The sequence below is a fragment of the Mauremys mutica genome, chromosome 3 (assembly GCF_020497125.1).
Source record: "Mauremys mutica isolate MM-2020 ecotype Southern chromosome 3, ASM2049712v1, whole genome shotgun sequence".
Lineage (NCBI taxonomy): Eukaryota > Metazoa > Chordata > Testudines > Geoemydidae > Mauremys > Mauremys mutica.
In genome coordinates this window covers 123,596,282-123,615,672 of record NC_059074.1, presented here as the reverse complement: position 1 = coordinate 123,615,672, position 19,391 = coordinate 123,596,282, and the positions used below count along the sequence as shown (strand labels likewise).

At 43.1% G+C, this 19,391-nt stretch overlaps 1 long non-coding RNA gene across 1 annotated transcript in view; it reads right to left on the bottom strand.

Moving 5' to 3' along the window:
* LOC123365953 overlaps window positions 1-19,391 on the bottom strand; it is a 49,903-nt gene that overhangs the window by 13,826 nt on the left and 16,686 nt on the right. Inside the window, exon 2 of the long non-coding RNA XR_006577852.1 lies at window positions 12,872-12,974. This is a non-coding gene — a long non-coding RNA (uncharacterized LOC123365953). The remainder of the gene's footprint in view (window positions 1-12,871; window positions 12,975-19,391) is intronic.

Here is a 19,391-nt window from a genome sequence, read left to right as displayed (position 1 = left end):
TTCACACACCCCAAGTGATGTAGTTAAGCCAACTTAATTTTCTAGCGTACACAGGCCTGAGGCATTTAAGTGCTTTTGAAAATTTTACCCATAGCGCTTTTCATCCACAGTTCTCAAGGCACCGTATAAAAGGTTCATGAGCATACGTATCCACACTTTACAGATGGGGAAACTGACACACAGAGTGAGACAGTGACATGTGCCAGGTCACAGAGTGAGTCGGGAACAAAACTAGGGCTCCTGACGGCTCAGCCCTGTGCTCAGGCAGCACACGAGTGTGACATGATGTTTTTAAATATATAACTAAAAAAATAAAATCAAAACATCTTGCCAGGAGACAAGAGTTCCATAATATTTCCTCTCAGATTGTTTAATTCAGCAATGATAACTGCTTCATTGGGGGGCAAGGGGCTCAACAGCAGAAAATAACATTAAATACTATCTGGTGAGATTCCCTCTAATAGCTTAACCTACCATTAAGATTGTGCCAATATGGCATCCACACACACACACAAAAAACACCCTCAAAAAAGCTATATTATCAAGCACTCAAAAGTTAGGCAATGCCAGAATTAAGGCTGCATGGGCAATCTTAATTTGCCGCTCCCCTTGTGTATATGTATTATGATACAGTCTTTAATTACTGCATTACACACTATTTTTTTTCCACAGAACCCCAGCCTCATTGAGTGCACAGGATGTGGGATTGTGTTCACCTTATTATTATTTATTTGTATTAGTGTGAGACCTACGAGCCATAGTCATGGATCAGGAACCCATTCTGCTATGCACTGTATAGAGCAGGGGTCGGCAACCTTTCAGACATGCTGTGCCGAGTCTTCATTCATTCACTCTAATTAAAGGTTTCGCGTGCCAGTAATACATTTTAATGTTCTTAGAAGGTCTCTTTCCATAAGTCTATAATATATAACTAAACTATTGTTGTATGTAAAGTAAATAAAGTTTTTAAAATGTTTAAGAAGCTTCATTTAAAATTAAATTAAAATGCAGAGCCCCCTGGACCAGTGGCCAGAACCCGGGCACTGTGAGTGCCACTGAAAATCAGCTCGCGTGCCACCTTCGGCACGCGTGCCATAGGTTGCCTACCCCTGGTCTAGAGCAAAAAGATGGTCCCTGCCCCAAAGAGCTTGCAATTTAAGTGTGACACGAGACGAGAGATGGATACAGACGGGGAAGTACAAGGAAACAATGCTGGTCAGCACGATAGGCAGTGGTCAGAGATGACCCGTACCTGCTGATAGTGTGGGGGGGGTTACAATTTAAAGGTTCGGCCACTCCCCGGAACAGCGTGAGTCATGCCCCCTCCCCCAGGCAGGCTCCTCCCTTACCCTCGGTCTCCTCTCCAGAAAGCAGTAGCCCCTCCCTGCAGCTCCCAGCTATTGCTCCTGCCTCTCCCTGCAGGGCACAGCTCACTGGCTCCGCCAGCTGTCATGCAGGGAGGGGACCCAGCTGCATCATGTGACTGAGCAGGGCCAGCAAACCCCGGCAGAAATCTGCCCCCCTACCTCCCATGTATCTCCTCTGGCTGTGATTTCACGCACATCAGCATCCTAACCTTCTTGGGGGAAGTGGGGGAGAGAGTATAGGCACCAGGGCACAGGAGAGCTTATGGCTTAACAAGCAGCTATTCAATATTTTGTTCTCTCCTTGTTGTTCAATGTGCGGTCCAAGGCCTTCATTATTGCACACTATTCAACCCCTGCTCTGAAGACAGAATTGTTATTTTTCTTAATCTCATTCTCAGAAACAGCTGAATCCTTTTGGGTGTAATTTTCCAGAAATTCAGCCAGAGGCAGACACCCAGCATGGAAAATTTCAGCTCAAAGAGTTAAAATTTGGCAAAGTTTAAGCAACCTTAACAGCAGGCTGTGCTACCAGCCCAGCCTCTAATAACTTTTCTTCAATTTTGGTGAATGTGAATTTAGTGCTCATAAATAATGATGAATCATTGCAAGGCTAAATTCTCCCAGGTGTCCTCAGAGCAATAACAGAGCTGGCCAATGAGAACCCCAGCCATCTCAGCCTGCCTCATCTTTGGAAGAACGCCCACACCCCATGAGAGGGAAGATGGTTGTTGGGTCTCCATTCATGTGTAATCCATTAGCTGTGCTAAATCTGGTGCCAGTTTCCTTACCTATATGGTACAGGTGCCAGTTGTGATGTAGACACTTGTTCACTAGAAACTGAACTGAAACTTTGAGCCCACATAGGCCATGAATAGCTGTGAGATGTAACAGCTTTCAGTTGTTATACTGGATTTAAATCCAGACTTAACTACTGCATGTACCATTCAATCGTAGCCTTCATGATGCTGTCGTTTTCACACTGCTCCTATTCAACATGAAACTGGTGCACTCAAATTTGGGTATTAATTGTTCTTTAATAAGATATAATCATAAAACATGCAATTTAGTGCTTCGTTTCGTCCAATTTTCATATAGGAATCAAACTGTGCTCAACTAAAGCCTTAATCCTCTTGGCCCTTCCTGTAACAAGTGCTATAGCCTATGAAGGGTAACCGACCCATAACAAATAAATTAATAAGCTTCAGTAATTATATTTGGGTCATTTTATTTTAAACCATGAAATCAAAAGCTCTGTTCACATTAGTGCAGGAATTGCTGTAACTGGCCATCGGGGCTCCCTTGACACACCATCTGTGAATGTAACATATTGGCACATGTTGGAAAGAAAAAGAATGCACATTTTAAGTGTGCAGGATTTTTCTCATTATCTTGGCTGGGTTAAAGGCATAAGATCCTAATGCTAGCCACACCCCTCTCAGGGCCTAACTGTTCCTTCTGCCATGAACTTGTTCCACTGCAGCTAGAAATCACTGAGAACACCTCAGATCACAGTTTTTTAATCTATTCTGATTAGTAGATTTTATGGGACCAGCCCTCAAATTAGTCAAGGTTGCTAACCTATGTGCTGGCCCTACGAGTTATACAGTTACTAGCCCCATGAAGGCAGCTGCTTATGATATTTGGAAGAACCAGTCCCACTTTTGATGTGAGAATGGGTTTTGGTTCTATGATATTCTAGCAGTCTCATGCACATTTCTGTTACAGCAAGGGGTCTTTATTGGGTCTGTCTGCACTGCACCTGGGAGCATGTCTCCCAACCCACATACACAGATGTGTGCTAGCTCCACTTGAGCTAGCATGCAAAAAATAGCCGTGTGGTCATTGAGGCACAGGCTAGCCACCTTAGTATGGACCTAGAGCAGTGGTTCTCAACCAGGGGTACACATGCCCCTCGGGGTACGCTGAGGTCTTCCAGGAGGTACTTGATATTTGCCTAGCTTTACAGCAGGCTACATAAAAAGCACAAGCTACGTCAGGACAAACTAAAATTTCTTACAGACAATGACGTGTTTATACTGCTCTGTATACCATACACCGAGATGTAAGTACAATACTTATATTCCAATGGATTTATTTTATAATTATATGGTAAAAATGAGAAAGTCAGCAATTTTTCAGTCATAGTGTGCTGTGACACTTTTGTATTTTTATGTCTGGTTTTGTACGCAATTCGTTTTTAAGTGAGATGTAACTTGGGAGTGTGCAAGACAGATCAGACTCCTGGAAGGGGTACAGTAGTCTGGAAAGGTTGAGTGCCACTGACCTAGAGGGTCTGGCAGGCATGTACTTGGGTGGCCAGTTACTTTTCAGAGTAGACACTCATCTTAACTCTAAAGTGTCAATTTTGCCCTCGACTATGTGGGTGGAATTCCCCCTTATTTCAATGCAAGTTGCACTTACCTAAGGAAAGGATTGGGCCCTCATAAGCTTATAGCCTTTAAAGCATTTGTTTGTATAAAATTAATCATAATGTATATTTTCTTACCTTCTAAGCATTTTTGCTGTAGTAGTTTTATAACTGCATTGTTCTGATAGATTTTTAGGCACAAGTGATTGTTTTGCCTTTATAAAGGTAACTTAATAAAGATTTTGGCAAGGAATAATATTAAATGTATGAAGAAAGCCACTGAGAGGAAATCCAAAGAATGCAAGCAGCTACCATCTTCTAATCTGTATCACTGCACAGGGCCCTGATGTTTAACTTTACTCTCATTCGTCTTATCAGCTTAAACAAGCCATATAGGTAAGGAAACAAAACAAAACAAACACTTCATGCTGAACTGAGAGACAGAAAGAGGCAATTCTGGTGAATTATTTGCTGGTAACTCTCCTTGGGCACCTTTTTCCATCTCATTCCTTCCCATACATTATTTAATTCAATGACTCCGAGTCCACTGAAGATGTGCTAGATCAGTCAGGAGGGGTCAGTCTCAGAATGAGAATTACTTTGGTGCTCCTTCATTTGACAGACTGGAAAGGCAGCAATCAGTCAGCGCAGTGGGACAGTTACTAGTTGGTCACCACACAGGTTCATTAGACGCATACCCTTCTTCTCCAGCTCATCTTTGACATTGTCAGTCCTTCATGGGACAAAAGGATATCCTGGGGAATGCAAAGGACTGAAATATCATCCTGTACTCAGGAACTCTTCCCAAACACCAAGGATATGTGGTCACCATAACCTCAAGTTCTTTTTTGGTCCTGCTGCCCTTTAAGAGACCTGTTCTGACTCAAAGGCAATATCAAGTTCCTCTAAAGAAGCCTTAAGCATTTACCTTTGAAAGCCATCCAACCCAAGCCCAACCAAACTAGCTCTTCCCTGAATAAAAAAAAAAAGGAGATGGTCGCCTACAATACACTGTCTATGTTGCTTTTAGCCCTTAGGGTGGTATAGTGTCATAAGCAGCCAAGGCAATGCTTTCTGAAGTACATATCCTGGATGTACTGTCCAAAATTAAGGGTATGTAGCAGACACCACAAAGGATATATGCAGGCTATTTTAGAAGACTGTGTTTATGCTCTGTGACTGTAGTTATACAAGTACACCTCAGAGTGCTTCACAGCCCTGTTCTGGGACAGTGCTAGTATTCAGGGAAGACCCAATTAAATAATTTAGCTAGACACTATGAGGGTCGGTCACTAGACTTGGGGAAGATGAGTATAGCTGGAAGTTAGAAGCAGGGGCGGCTCCAGGCCCCAGCATGCCAAGCGTGTGCTTGGGGCGGCAAGCCGCAGGGGGTGCTCTGCTGGTCGCCACGAGGGCGGCAGGCAGGCTGCCTTCGGCGGCTTGCCTGCGGAGGGCCCGCTGGTCCCGTGGCTTTGGCGGACCTCCCGCAGGCACGCTGCCAAAGGCAGCCTGCCTGCCGTGCTTGGGGCGGCAAAATGCCTAGAGCCGCCCCTGGTTGGAAGCCTGACAAGTAAAGGAGTCCTCATAGGATTCTAACATGCTGGGAAGACTCCAGAGTTGAGCTGGGGTAGCTTTCTCTTTCACCTCAAATATGGGATAGATGCATTTTATACTTCAGGATAAATAAATAATCCTTTCCCCCCACCCACATGAAAGGAGGGCAGCAGTGGAGAAGTGCATGCAGCAGTGTGGAAGCACTAGAATCTAATCTATCCAAAACACTGCTGTTAACTCATCTTACTCTCACCTTGTTCAGTCCATGTCATCACCCTCTTCAGATCTCTTCACTGGCTTCCTGTCATTTGCCACAAATTCCACACCTTCATCACCGAGGTGCTACAAAATGTTATCTCCATGACCATGTTCTTCTTTCCTTTCCTCTCCCTCTCACTGCCTATGCTCTCTCACAGTCCTCATGCCTAACCATTCCCTCAATCCCCTTCCCCGACTCAGGTTTGCACTCTCTTTGATACCAATTCTCTACACTCAAAATACGGTTGGGGGAGCCCAAGCCCAAACGTCTACACTGCAATTTTATAGCCCTGCAGCTCGAGCCCCATGATCCCAAATCAGCTGCCATGGGCCAGCCACAGGTGTTTTGGTGCACTGTAGACATGCCCACAGAATACTCCATAAGCACTAGCAGTAATAACCTCCGGTGTTTTCAGTTACAAAACAGCGGAAAGCACACAGAAGATGGCTTACATTGTTCACCACTCAGACTGCCCCATGAAGAGATGTCAATTTCTTAGAAGTCTACCTTATGGGAAAGTCCTGCTGGCTGGCTGAAAATAATTCATTCCTCAATGAAAGGAAACATTCCTGTTCCCTGTGCTCCTTTAAAGGCCATGTTTCACCCTCCCTTGTGATCCTCTTATACATCTCAGATTTTTATGTAATTAGAAAGAGAAAGTCATGCTAGACTCTTCTGGCATTTGTTAGCAATGTAAAAGTCATACCAAAATGTGTGAATCACTGAGACATTTGCACCCCCACAGAAGTGGAATACACAGTCCTCAAAGCAAGCCGAAAATGGGTAAGAAGTTAGGGCCCTGTCCAGTGCCCGTTTAATTCAATAGGTGTCTTTCCCTCTGCTTCAGTGGGTGCTGGATTGGGGCCAGTGTCAACAAAAAGAGCAAGTGACACAAATTCTTCTTCTGAGAAAAAAGCAAGTATACTTGCAAAGCAGCATGTGAATTAAAGCTAAGCCTGATCAGCTTTAACTTGGATCCTGAGACTGGGGCCTGCTAAAAACCTTCCGATCACATAATCTGCCTATCTCCAGGATTTGGCTATGCACACTTAGATAATCCTGGTAATCAAGAGTAGATATAAGCATTATTACTTTATTGTCATAAATATTTAGAAAGATACATTTTCCACTTTGGCACAGTCTTACAGGTCAAATTCCCATATGCCTTTTAAAAACCGTCAGCAAATTATGGACACAAAATATGAACAAAGAACAGGGAAATGGAAAAGAATGAAAATAGCTCCGACAATAAGCCCACAAAGAAAAATACAACGAGAATTTACTGTGTATGTGACTTCAATGCTCAGCGTGAAACAGAAAAATCACTGATGAACCACCAGGCAGTTAGCTCATTTTATGAAGAGCCAAAATCAGGATAATGTAATAATATATTTACTGAAAGTTCACATAAGGCATCGTGCACCAGAAACCTTTGCACCAGAAGCAGCAAAAGATGTGCAAAGGAACCAGGGGCATATCTGAGACAGAGGGGCTCCTGCTGTACTTGACTGAGCAGAAACAAGGACAACCCTTTTGCACAGAGGGGAATGACTGAGCAATAACTCTGCAGCCAGAGAAGGGCAGTCCAGGACTTGCACACTGGTGAATGATCAGAGCAGTTGCTGTACTATTCTGGTGCCACCTTAGAACTGTGGTAGCTGCCTGAGCCTTACTTAGCCTACTATTTCATTACTAAAGCCAAAGAAAAATGTTGACAGCTCACACATATGACTGAAGACCAAAATGCTACCTATGTAGTTGGCTTGATAAAGCAGAGGGCCTTGTCCCCATATTCTGTATAATAATATCAAAGAAACAACAGTTATTGTTATCTGTGCAAGTTGTTCCACGAAGAGCCAAAGAAAATATTTGAGTTTTGTTTACATTATCAGGACGGCACGGTCACATCACCAGCTGTTCCTGCCACAAGAATCATTCTATTGTAAACAATATGGCTGCTGCCAGCCAACATCCCTCCACACCAGCTCTTGCCCATCCTTGCGCTGACAGCATTATTGGGGGTTTGGGGGAGACTATAAAAATCACAGAAACCCCTGCATAACTGTTGGTGCCAAGAGAATCTGACCCCTCATCTTTGGTGACAAGAAATGGTGATCCACTTCAGAGGCTGAATAAGCCGCTGCAGAAGGAACTGTTTTGAGAACAATTGGTCATGCTATCACAAAGCCATTCAGGTTCAGGGATAGCAGCTATTGACAGATGTCTGCTGAGTCAGAGCCACAATAATCCTCTAATCAGTCAAGGTTGATTCATAACATCGTCTCCATTTCCATCCTGACATCTCTCTTGGTGTTTTATTAATTGGTTGAATTAGTCCAAGGCTCTCATTTAAAGATGATATTTTATGGTTTATTGCATTTGACTTTTTAAAGAGGAAGATGTACCTACTAGTTAGTAGACAGCGACCTCTGTCATGTCACAAGATTAATAAACTTTTGTAACCCTTGCTCTTTTTAAGTATCTGGGCCCTGGAAATATAATATAGTTCAATCTCTTACCAGCACTCCTGTCTATTGCACCTTTATTACAAATAGAAATGATATTAAAAATATACGTAGGAAAGCAAATGAACTTGTAAGATTGAGTATTCACACTGGAAACTGGTTTCTGAGAGTTCCTTCTATCAGGATACAGAAAAATACCACCTGATAAAACATGCCATCACAGCTTGAAACTGGAGTTATAGCTTTTGAATACTCACAATGAATTGCTCGTGAACAATCGACAGAGCAAGAATTATGCACAAATAATAACAAGTAACAAAAGCAGGAAACCCGTAAGCTTCTGATGGATAGTTTGTGGGAAAATAAAAAGGTGAGGGGGTAGATTCACCAAATACATCATTTGCTACAAATTATTTACTCAGCTCTTATTCCTGGTAGAGTCTATGAAGCTACTCTCATTTTGTATTTTTTCTGGAGAATGGCTCAAGCCACAAAATATGAATCTGGATCCAGATTTTAATCACCACAAAATTTAGGGTTGTTTGAATTGGTTTGGCCCATTCTGAAGACAGAGGCCATCTACAAAACTGGAAACCAGATTTGCTTTTCAGACTCCCATAGTGTTCAATAGGGGCTTGACACTGCACTACTAAAGTCAATAGGAATTTTGCCATTGACTTCAAAGGGAACAGGATCAGGGTGTAATTATCCACTATATTATCTCTGTAGCATATGATTCTGGCCACTGGCAAAAACAGGATACGTGACGGGACAGACCATTGGTCTGATTCTGTATGCAATTCCTATGGTTTGGTTTTAGTTTATGCCTAGCCATAATTTTTCAAAGAGGATTTATTTCTGGACTCCCAATGCCAGAAGATATACATTTTGTCTCCAAAGTATACTCTCAGTCTTGCTGTGATTGAATCCTCTGTTTCTTTTTTGACAGAAGTGTGTTTCAGGGAGCAACTCTTTCCTCCATGTCTAGGTCATAGCAGAAAACTCAGATCCAAGGAGAATATTTTATTGTATTTGTAGGTCACTTCAGGAGCTCATTTTTCCACATCAGGAATTTTTACTCTGTTGCACATTTGACAGGATCACACTAATGATGCTTCTATAATTCTCTCACTTCCATAGGGGGTCCTGTAACAGCCTCCCAGATAAATCAGGGTTCCTTTTAATATTTAATTTTAAGAGTTCGGAGATCAAGGTCCTTCATAAATGTCAGGAGATGCCCTGGCTTTTTGTTCTTCAAGGCAAAGGATGTTTACCTTTCTGGCTCTCACCTACTTTTCCAGGATTATCAAGATTTCTGTCAGACAGGGTATCACACTGAACCAAAGCCTTACTCTCCTCCTCTATGCTCTCCACACAGTTATCTAAAGATTTTGGAGCTTTCTCACATGGACCCTGCTTTTGATTTCACTTACACATCTTTTACTCCATTGATTCTAATGGAGTTACTTCTGACTTACTCTAGGTAAGTCTAAGATGAGATAAGAACCAGGTCTATGGCCTCCACAAATGCTAGAGTGGACTACAACTGGTCAGTTATGTGTTCTTATCATCCCTCTTAGGGCATGTCTACACTGACATTTGTGGCTGGCCATACCAGCTGACTCAGGATTGCAGGGCTTGAGTTAATGCACTGTTTAATTACAGTGTAGACATTTGGGTTCGGGCTGCAGTCGGGGCTCTAGCACCCTGCAAGGTAGAAGGGTCCCAGAGTTCAGGATGCAACCTGAGCCCAAACATCTACACTGCAGTTAAACAGCCCCTTAGCCCAAGCCCCATAAGCCCGAGTCAGCTGGTGTGGGCCAGCTGCAGGTGTCTAGCTGCAGTGTAGACATACCCTTAGAGCCTCTTCAGGCCTAAAGTCCTCACTTGCAGTGGGAGTCCCAGAGCAAGATGGTGATGTTGTGTTGTGAAGCAGCCAACAGCCCCATGCCATGAAAAAAAATCACCGGTATCATTTAAAGTGTTTTTATCTGGCATCTGAAAATAGTGTCAAAGCTACAAGGGAGTCCCTCTGCACCTACATCAGGAGGAACCAAGTATGGAGTGGAACACTAACTCAAGAATAGAATTTTTAAAAGCAGCTTGATAGGTGCTAAATTGCTCCATGTGCTTGTCTTTCGGGGCCACCCCATATTTTGTGGTTCTTGCCCACTCAGTCTTAGGGGAATACAGCATGGGCTGCTATTATTGGTATGGTTTTCTGTTGGCTATGGTTTCCTCAGGCTTTAAGAATAAAAACTAATAATTCTGGTTTTGGCCCAAACCTCTTCCTACTGTAGGGTAGTCTGGATTGAAGATTTCCATCTTGGCCTTCCCAGCATGGCTCCCATTCACATGTTTTACTGGAAGCAAAACCTTACATAAGCAATGGGTATATGTTGGTTTATGACGAAGAAAAGAGTTCCTGAGCCAGAAGCTGAAGAGTAGAACCAGAGATGGATGAGATGCTTGGAATAGCTTCTACGGCACACATCAATCTTATGGATCTAATTACAATGAATCATGCCACAATAAGCCTGATTCATTTCATAAACACATCAGCTAAAAGTTCACTTTTGCAGCCTACAGCAGTGTATTTCCAAAAGCCAAAATATTACAAGAAACTAGAGAACATGAAACAAACTATATGGGGAGTGGAGTATATGTATATTGTACAAAAATGAGAAAAGTTGCAAATAATTGCATTTTTCAGGGAAATTGTTGCCTTAAGTTAGAATAAATACTGTGGTTAAGTAAATTAAAAATTAAACAGGAACATGCTATTATTAAAATGTGTATGCTTAATATTTGAGCCAACCACTGTGGTTTCTTCTCTCTGTTGATTTACAAGATATATGGTTAATTTTACAATGCAAGAATGGTCTCTAAAATAATGTAAGAATTTTACTAGTAGCATAAAATGTTCCAAATATTAGTATAATAAAATATTTTACTTGCAAATCAGCTTATAAATGTTTTCCTAAAGCAAGTAGTATAATGTAGCTGCAAATTGTATTACGACTTCAAGTAGAATTTCTCCCAATAATCACTCCTCATTCCATCCACTAACTAAACAACTATTACATTTCACCAGATTATCTGGCAAAATAACAATCATAGTTGTTCCAAAGAGACAATCTAGCCAATAAAATCCATTTAGATACAATATATCAAAGTTATATTTCAAGATGAGCTCAAAGCAAGGGACTGATGCAAAGCCCGTGGAAATCATTGGGAGTTTTTCCATTGACTTCAGTTTGGCTTTGAATCCATTTCAGAATCCAACCACCATGTACGCTGGGGAAGTTTGAATCCAAACTTTGCAGGTCAGGCCTAACTCTGCTTATCTCGTAATGGTGAAATTTATACCCGTGCAAAGGAGAGGGCAGGTACGTATATTGTACCTATGAAAATGGTTAGTTCTTTTTATTAATTGTTTGTTTAATCATAGTATCTAGGAGCCCCAGTCCTATAGAAGGATTCTACTGTGCTAGGTGCTGTACAAACAGAACAAAAAGACAGCCCTTGTCCCAAAGAGCTCACAATCTAAAAATAAGACAAGAGATAACAGATGGATATAGACAGACAGGCAGGTGCAAGGAAACAATGAGACAACATTAGTCAGCAGGCAATAGAAAACAGGGTAAATGTCCCTATATCCTGGTGTTGCTTTATGGAAGACAGAAGGGCATCTGTGTGCTATTTCTACCCAGCACTTGTGTTGATTCATAGAACCCCTCCAAAATCACCCCACAGACATCCACCTAACCCAGATAATTACCCTCCATGAAAGCAGCCAGAATTTAGTTAACAGAGAGAGAAATTCAGTGGTACTTTTACCATTGCACTAAACACAATATAAACCCTCTCAGACAGTTCAGTCTAGGAATCACTACCATCCATTATTGACTTTGTAGCAAAATAATGGCTTTGTACATTATTAGCATTACTTGTATTAACATAGCTAATGGATATTAATACCATATGAAAAAGTGCTCATTAAAACACTGTAAAATGCATTTGGTTAGTGATTTGCAGTTTTAAAAGCATAACTTCTTAACTAATGTGTTTAATGCACATATTGTATTTATAATTGCAAAATTACATGTGCTTATTTTAATAAATTATGCTTTCAAAAGAAATGTGTTCAAGATTATCAGACCAAACAAACCATTTTCACACATTTACAGGAAATGTGTTTCCTTTGGCTTTTTTTGGTTTCTTGTATTCATATTTTTGTAGTGCTATGAAAATATAATGTGTATAATGATTAGGACAGTAGATAAGGAGATGCAACTCTTGGGGTCTATGCCTTCCTTTGCCACTGTTTTTTTTTCTTTTTTCTTTTGCCTGATCTTGGGGAAGTCATTAATCCTCTTTCTGCGTCAATGTCCCTCATCTGTAAAATGGCCAAAAAAGATTTCACTCAAGTGGTCATAGATTCACAGATTCCAAAGCCAGAAGGGACCATTTTGATCATCTAGTCTGATCTCCTGAATACAGGGGCTGTTCCAGGCCCCAGCACGCCAAGTGCGTGCTTGGGGCGGCAAGCCACAGGGGCGGGGGGGGCGCTTTGCCAGCGCCGCGAGGGCGGCAGGCAGGCTGCCTTCGGCAGCTTGCCTGCGGAGGGTCCGCTGGTCCCGCGGCTTCGGAGGACCTCTCACAGGCAGCCTGCCTGCCATGCTTGGGGCGGCAAAATGCCTAGAGCTGCCCCTGCCTGAATAACACAGGCCATAGAACTTCCCCAAAATAATTCCTAGAATATATCTTTTAGAAAAAGATCCAGTCTTGATTTTAAAATGGTCGGTGATGGAGAATCCCACACAACCCTTTGTAAATTGTTCCAATGGTTACTTACCCTTAGTGTTAACAGCTTATGCCTTATTTCCAATCTGAAGCTTGACAGTTGCAAAGCTTTATCCATGTTTGCAAAGTGCTTTGAGAGTCTCAGATGAAAGGTGCTGCAGAAATGAAAAACATTATTATTCTTTTGTGATGATTTTTGGCAGGGGGAGAAGGTTATGTTTTTCTCTTTATTCTCCTACATTTCTGAATTTTTAACAGTCATTTTAACACTCTTCCCTCTCCCCCATTTCTTTTCACACCATTCTACTGCACGTGCAAAGAAAAATAAAACACCTTGGACAGAATAATTTGGTCTGGGAAAACTGGCTATTTAGAAACCAGAGATTATGAAATGTTATTCCAAGAATTGGCTCCTTGCAGAAAGTAAGTCTGACAACAGGACCAATATGGACTCCAGTCTCTCAAGTACACCCACCCTGGTCCTTGGTTGACGCTGGATTTCCTATGGAACCAGCTAATCTAATCACCGTTGCATTTGGCAGTTCTGATCTCTGTGAGTCCTGGAGCTCAAAAGAGGAGAGTATGCAAATAACTGGTACTACAAATGCACACATCCACAGTGGGACAAGACAGAACCAGCCAAGTAAACACCTTGGAGAGATGTCCTACCTCTCTAGTCTATCCAGGAATAAACTCACTCAAGTCTTATTGAATTTAGTAGGCCTACTCTAACTACCTTAATAACAGGTGTAGTTCCCAGTGAGCTCCGCCCTGCCATAGCCAATGCTTGGAGAGTAGATTTCTTCACATATCTAGCACTCAGAAGCAGCCCTTCATAGAAAGCACCAATATAATTCCCATGGATGAAATTCACCCTTGTGCAGAAAGCTAGCACAAGACCTATGCACCACGTCAGTCCTACATATGTAGCGCATAGGCCTTGCACTGGCCTGCTCCACAATCGTCAATTGCACCCAATCAGCAGAGCAGCACGGAACCAAGGTGATGGTATAATAATCAGGGGTGAAGCAGTGGGCTACTGCACTTGCCTCTTCCCTCTGAAGGCCCAGTTTAGATCATTGGTGCTTTGATTCTGGTGGTCTCCATCTAGATCCCTATCACCATTCACAAAACAATTGCTAACCTTGTTGTCCTGTTTGTCAATTGTTGGTCTACTGGAACAGTAGAAGAAAGGTGCATTTGGCAGCCACCTGATTAGGCAGTAGAGAAAACAAAGGGAATGGACAACAGTGAGGATCCTTAGCACTCTGTCTGGACTGCCCTTACTCACATCAGGTAGAGGCATGCACATTGAAAAGAAACCCAAAAGAGTTAGATCTTACATTACTTGGCTCCCTTTGTACTGCACAAAAAACACAAAAAGAGATGGATTCTGGCTGCAATGCACCAATGGAGAACTCCCCTGGTGGAAAGCCAGGAGAGTTAGCTCCTGCAGGAGGAAAAAGTGGGGTTGAGGCACAGTGCTGCTATTGATCCTCCATGGACAAACGATCTCAGTGGTCTCCAGTGACATAGCTTAGAGCAGCCCTGACACTGTTTTAACTCACTCTGAGGTTACACTGGCTGAGAATAAATGAGCCATAACTAGCTTCCAGACAGCAGCCCCTCACTCCCTGCACTGAGCTCAGTTCAGATGTACATTTATATGATAATAACAAACCTGATTATGGAATAGAACTTGGATAAAGATCCAAGTCTCAGACTAGGAGAATCTACAAGAAACAATGTGACTTTTTATGTGCACTCAGGAGAAACCCATCTGAAACCCAAAGCAAAGAAGTGTTCAAGGACAGTTTAAGAGGCCAGTTGATTTGAAAACACATGTTTAATCTTGCCTCTTTAACTGTCTTCTTACATTTCTATTTTTTGTTTAACTTTGAACCAAAGTCCAACCTGTAAATCTGTTTATTGAGTTTTAAACAAACAAGATCACCTGAGACCACTAGTTGTTGCCTGACAACAATCCTTTCGTCCAGTTCCAGCAAAGTCCCTCTGGCTCCATTTCAGATTTCTTCAGAGTTACTGACCCCTTTCTTCAGGGACATCTGGATGTGGCCCTTTGATCAAACATCTCCATGAGTGCAGGACTCAGAAGAAACCCCTGACTCTTCTTTTAATCCTCCATCTCTTAAAGACTATGAGCTTTTCTTTAAAATGACTCAAGTTCCAGTTTAGAATGAACCTTGCTGAGAAGGTCATGAAGGAACATCCTCCTAACTTGTCTAGAGGCAGACTGGGGAAGTTTGCCACTATATCTTATTAGCACAGAGACTCCTGAGCAGGACATTTTCCCTTGATTTCACATTCAACTTTTTAGGTTCCTATGGAAAAAAATCTCTGCGGTGCCTTATTGAGTGCACATAACATTCCAAAATTATTGAGGCCTTTGTCTCCCTCTTAATCTCTACAAACTATTGTGACCGCTAAAAGTAAAGAGATAATGTGATAAAAGTACTGCACTCTGATAGCCTTTTCGGACTTTTCCGGAGAAGATGGTTGACACGGCTGGAGCCTTAATCATCACACAGAAAAGCGCTGAGACACAGAGTCAACTGAGCTCTCATTCTCCCTCGGCCATCTCACAGCAACTCTTTCCTATGCTGCCTGCCCTTTACACTGTCCCTGGGAAGGACCCAATGTGACTTTGGTGGAGGTTTAATGCCAGGAAGGTGCTGAATATCTGCAAAAGTGTAATTATCCTCAGAGGGTGCAGCACACCACCTTTTTATAGAGGCAACCCTGTACTTCTAACAGGGAGGACACAGGCAGTGCTGTGAGACAGGACAGTCTAGTAGTGAATGCCCAAATGAGCAGACACATGAGCCTTCCTGAACCCCACAGAGTCCATGAGAGACAACATTCCCCTAAGAATGTGGTTGGATCTGTTCATTTGGTGGGGGTGGTGCGAGGGCCTGAATTTAAGAGGACTATAAATAACCATCATCTAGAAATAGTAAAACTGCAAACCAAGTACCTATTGTGCCTTATATTGGGGTATCACCAAGAGGCTCACCCACTCCTCACAATGAAGCCTGAGTAAGTCTTTTCAACCACTAAGCAGTAATACAAAACCTTATTTTCCTCCAAAGCCTGCTAGTCAAAATGCATAGTAAAAGGCTTTCCTCATCCCAGCTCTAAGCAAAGTAAAAGATCCCCAAGCCTGTCTGTATGTCAAGGAAATGACCTTTCTTCAGCTGGAGTCCATGCAGAAGAATAAGGTTGGTTTCAACCAAAGGAAATACAGGAAAAAGTAGAGGCTGTTTTTCAAAGGTTTCCTACAGACAGCACAAGAGAAATCCCTTGGGTGAAATCCAAATTCCAGCTTTCTCTGACTTCCAACTTCCCTGGGTAATAATACCTCTAGGAGGAGGAGCCTGCTTAATCCATGATGTTCCTGTTCTTCCACTACCCCCTGCTTAGAGAACAGACTGGGAGCAACCACAGTAGCAGGTGGCTGTAATACACTTCCGGGTACTTTTTGCAGGCTCGTTTGGAGGGATTTTAATAACACCCATTTTACCATAGCCCATGTGGGGTTCATTCACCCTCGTGCCCTAGATTAAAAGCAGCCCCCAAACCTCAGATTTTTGCCATTTCAGGTCAAATGGCCTTCTGTGGGACCAGTTAGCTTTCCTTTTTTATAGCTAGCCTAGATCCAATCACTGTAGAACCTTTTTGTTGTTGTTTTTCCCCCCATCAGGGAGGTAGCCCCCCTCCCCCTTTCGACTACCAGCTACATCCATCTATGTCTAGGCATAGGCAAATCATCTCATTCTTTGGTCCTGGATCCTTTCAGGGCAGAGGATGTGTTCTTCAAAAATTGCATAAATGGAAGGGCAGATTTCCTCAACTAGTTCTGCAATGAACAGGCTGGAATGGCAGTGCATGAGATCCCCCTCCCCTAGACAATTGTTTTTCTGGGGTTTTTAGAAAATGTGCTTTTCCCATCTAAAAGATCTCTCCTGACAGGGCACCTTTCTAAACAGTTAGAATTCTCCACACCTTCCCAAGGTGCAATGGATTAATCTTGAAGTAAATTACACCCAAAAAATTTTTCCATCCATTTAGATTATCTGGCTAAGCTTCTAATGTATCATTACAGAGTTCTCTACCATATTTCAATCCTGTTTTAATCCTAAACCCTTCAAAGAACTTTAACTGTACAGAGCAAATCTATGAGGCCCACATGAAAGAAATCAAGACCATGATCAGATCCTGAGATAATCTAGCAAAAATTAATCTGAGTAAAGGTTGCATTTCAGTGTTCCTGTCTGCTCCCAGCTATAGAGAGGACTCAGATTCACTACAGGGCAAACCTTACAGGCAGAAATCAGTTGAGTTACTCTCTGCATTTGCTTTCATTCTAAAGTCAGGGGTCACCTTCATGTAAGTCCTGTTTATGATTAACTCGCAGCCATTCCATCCTGGGAGATAACTTGTCAAATTTCACAAGCTAAACAGGATTGGGAATGGCCAGTGTTTCAATAGGACACCTTCACAGAAAACCCAAACTGCTGCAAGGTGTGGTGTTAATGCTTCAGTAGGTGGCACTCTTTCCTCTCAGTCAGTACTGAGCCAATGCTTAAGCTCTTTTGATGCATTGTAATGTTGGAGGTCTTTCCAAAGAGAGTAAAAATCAAGGTCCTGACTATTCATGGTCATTACAGATTGCATGGCACTTTCACAAGAGTAATGTGTTAGCTGCAGTGCTCTGGTCAAATTCCAGTTTCAATGGATACATTCTGTCCACTTACATTTCCCCACAGTTTCAAATGGACCTAGTATTCTTTTTCACTTTCCTTCATTTACTGTCATGGAATGTTGCCAAACAACTGCTGTCGTCCACTCCAGAGGTGGCTGCATGTCAGCAGCGGTGATGTGCTACCCTGTATATAAAATAGACCATCTGTAAAGTGCTTTGTGATCCTTTGGAATGCAGCATCTAAACTCAATATATTATTATTTCTAGGACACTAGTCTGTCAGCAGAATTGTAACAGAGACTAAAATTCCTTGCTAGAGCTTCAGCTCACTTTCATTACAGCCTGGACTCAATAATTGAAATAGAAAAGGTAATCCTGACTTGCTTTTGATTGATGAACAGATGATGACTCTGGAAACTGCTTCCATCCCTTAGGCCTGGTCCACACTAGGACTTTAATTCGAATTTAGCAGCGTTAATTCAAATTAACCGTGCACCCGTCCACACCAGGAAGCCATTTAATTCGACCTAGAGGGCTCTTTAGTTCGAATTCGGTACTCCACCCCGACGAGGGGAGTAGCGCTAAATTCGACATGGCTATGTCGAATTAGGCTAGGTGTGGATGCAAATCGAACTTACTAGCTCCGGGAGCTATCCCACACTGCACCACTCTGTTGACGCTCTGGACAGCAGTCCGAGCTTGGATGCTCTGACCAGCCACACAGGAAAAGTCCCGGGAAAATTTGAATTCCTTTTCCTGTCTGGACAGTTAGAATCTCATTTCGTGGTTGGACATCGGGGCGAGCTCAGCAGCACCGGCAGCGATGCAGAGCTCTCCAGCAGAGGAGTTCATGTAATCTCTGAATAGAAAGAGGGACCCAGCATAGACTGACCGGGAACTCTTGGATCTGATCGGTGTGTGGGGCGAGGAGTCTGTGCTTTCGGAGCTGCGCTCCAAAAAACGGAATGCAAAGACCTACGAGAAGGTCTCCAAAGCCATGAGAGACAGAGGATACAGCCGGGATGCAACGCAGCGCAGCGTGAAAATCAAGGACCCCAGACAAGGCTACCAAAAAATCAAAGCGGCAAATGGACGCTACGGAGACTGCCACCACTGCCCCACCAGTGACCATGGACTCTGACGATGGGACAGTGTCGACGGCCAGTTCCTCGGCGATGTTCGCGGACGGGGAAGATGAGGAAGGGTTTGTGGACGACGAGGCAGGCGACAGCGCTTACAACGCTGGTTTCCCTGACAGCCAGGATCTCTTCATCATCGTCACAGAGATCCCCTACCAACCGTCCCCGGCCATTAACCCGGATCCTGAATCAGGGGAAGGAGCAGTCGGTAAGTGCTTTAACCATGTAAACTTTTATTCTTAATATAACAGGAATCTGAAGTATGTGAAAAGGAGGTCTCTCTATATATGGGGATAGAACAGAAATCCTCCTGGGAGATCTCCACGAAGCTCTACTGGAGGTAATCGAAAAGCCTCCGCAGGAGGTTCCTGGGGAGAGCTGCCTTATTGGGTGCTCCGTGGTAGCACAGTTTTCCGCGCGAGGCTTTCATGAGCTACTCAGGGAGCATTGCCTCCCCGAGCACGGCTGCATAGGGCCCTGGTTTGTGCTGGCTTTCACGCAGCATGCGCTCTCTATCTCCTTCAGTGACCGTCCTCAGGGTGATCTCGCTCGGAGACTCCTGCATCTAATTAGGGGAATTACTGTAATGTTACGCCTGGTCCAAAGTATTTGTAAAAAATCTCCGGACAGACGGCATAGCAGAGACTCAGCACGCTGCTGCGTGATGAGCGTAACGGAAAGCCAAAGATTCAAATGGACGCTCATGGAGG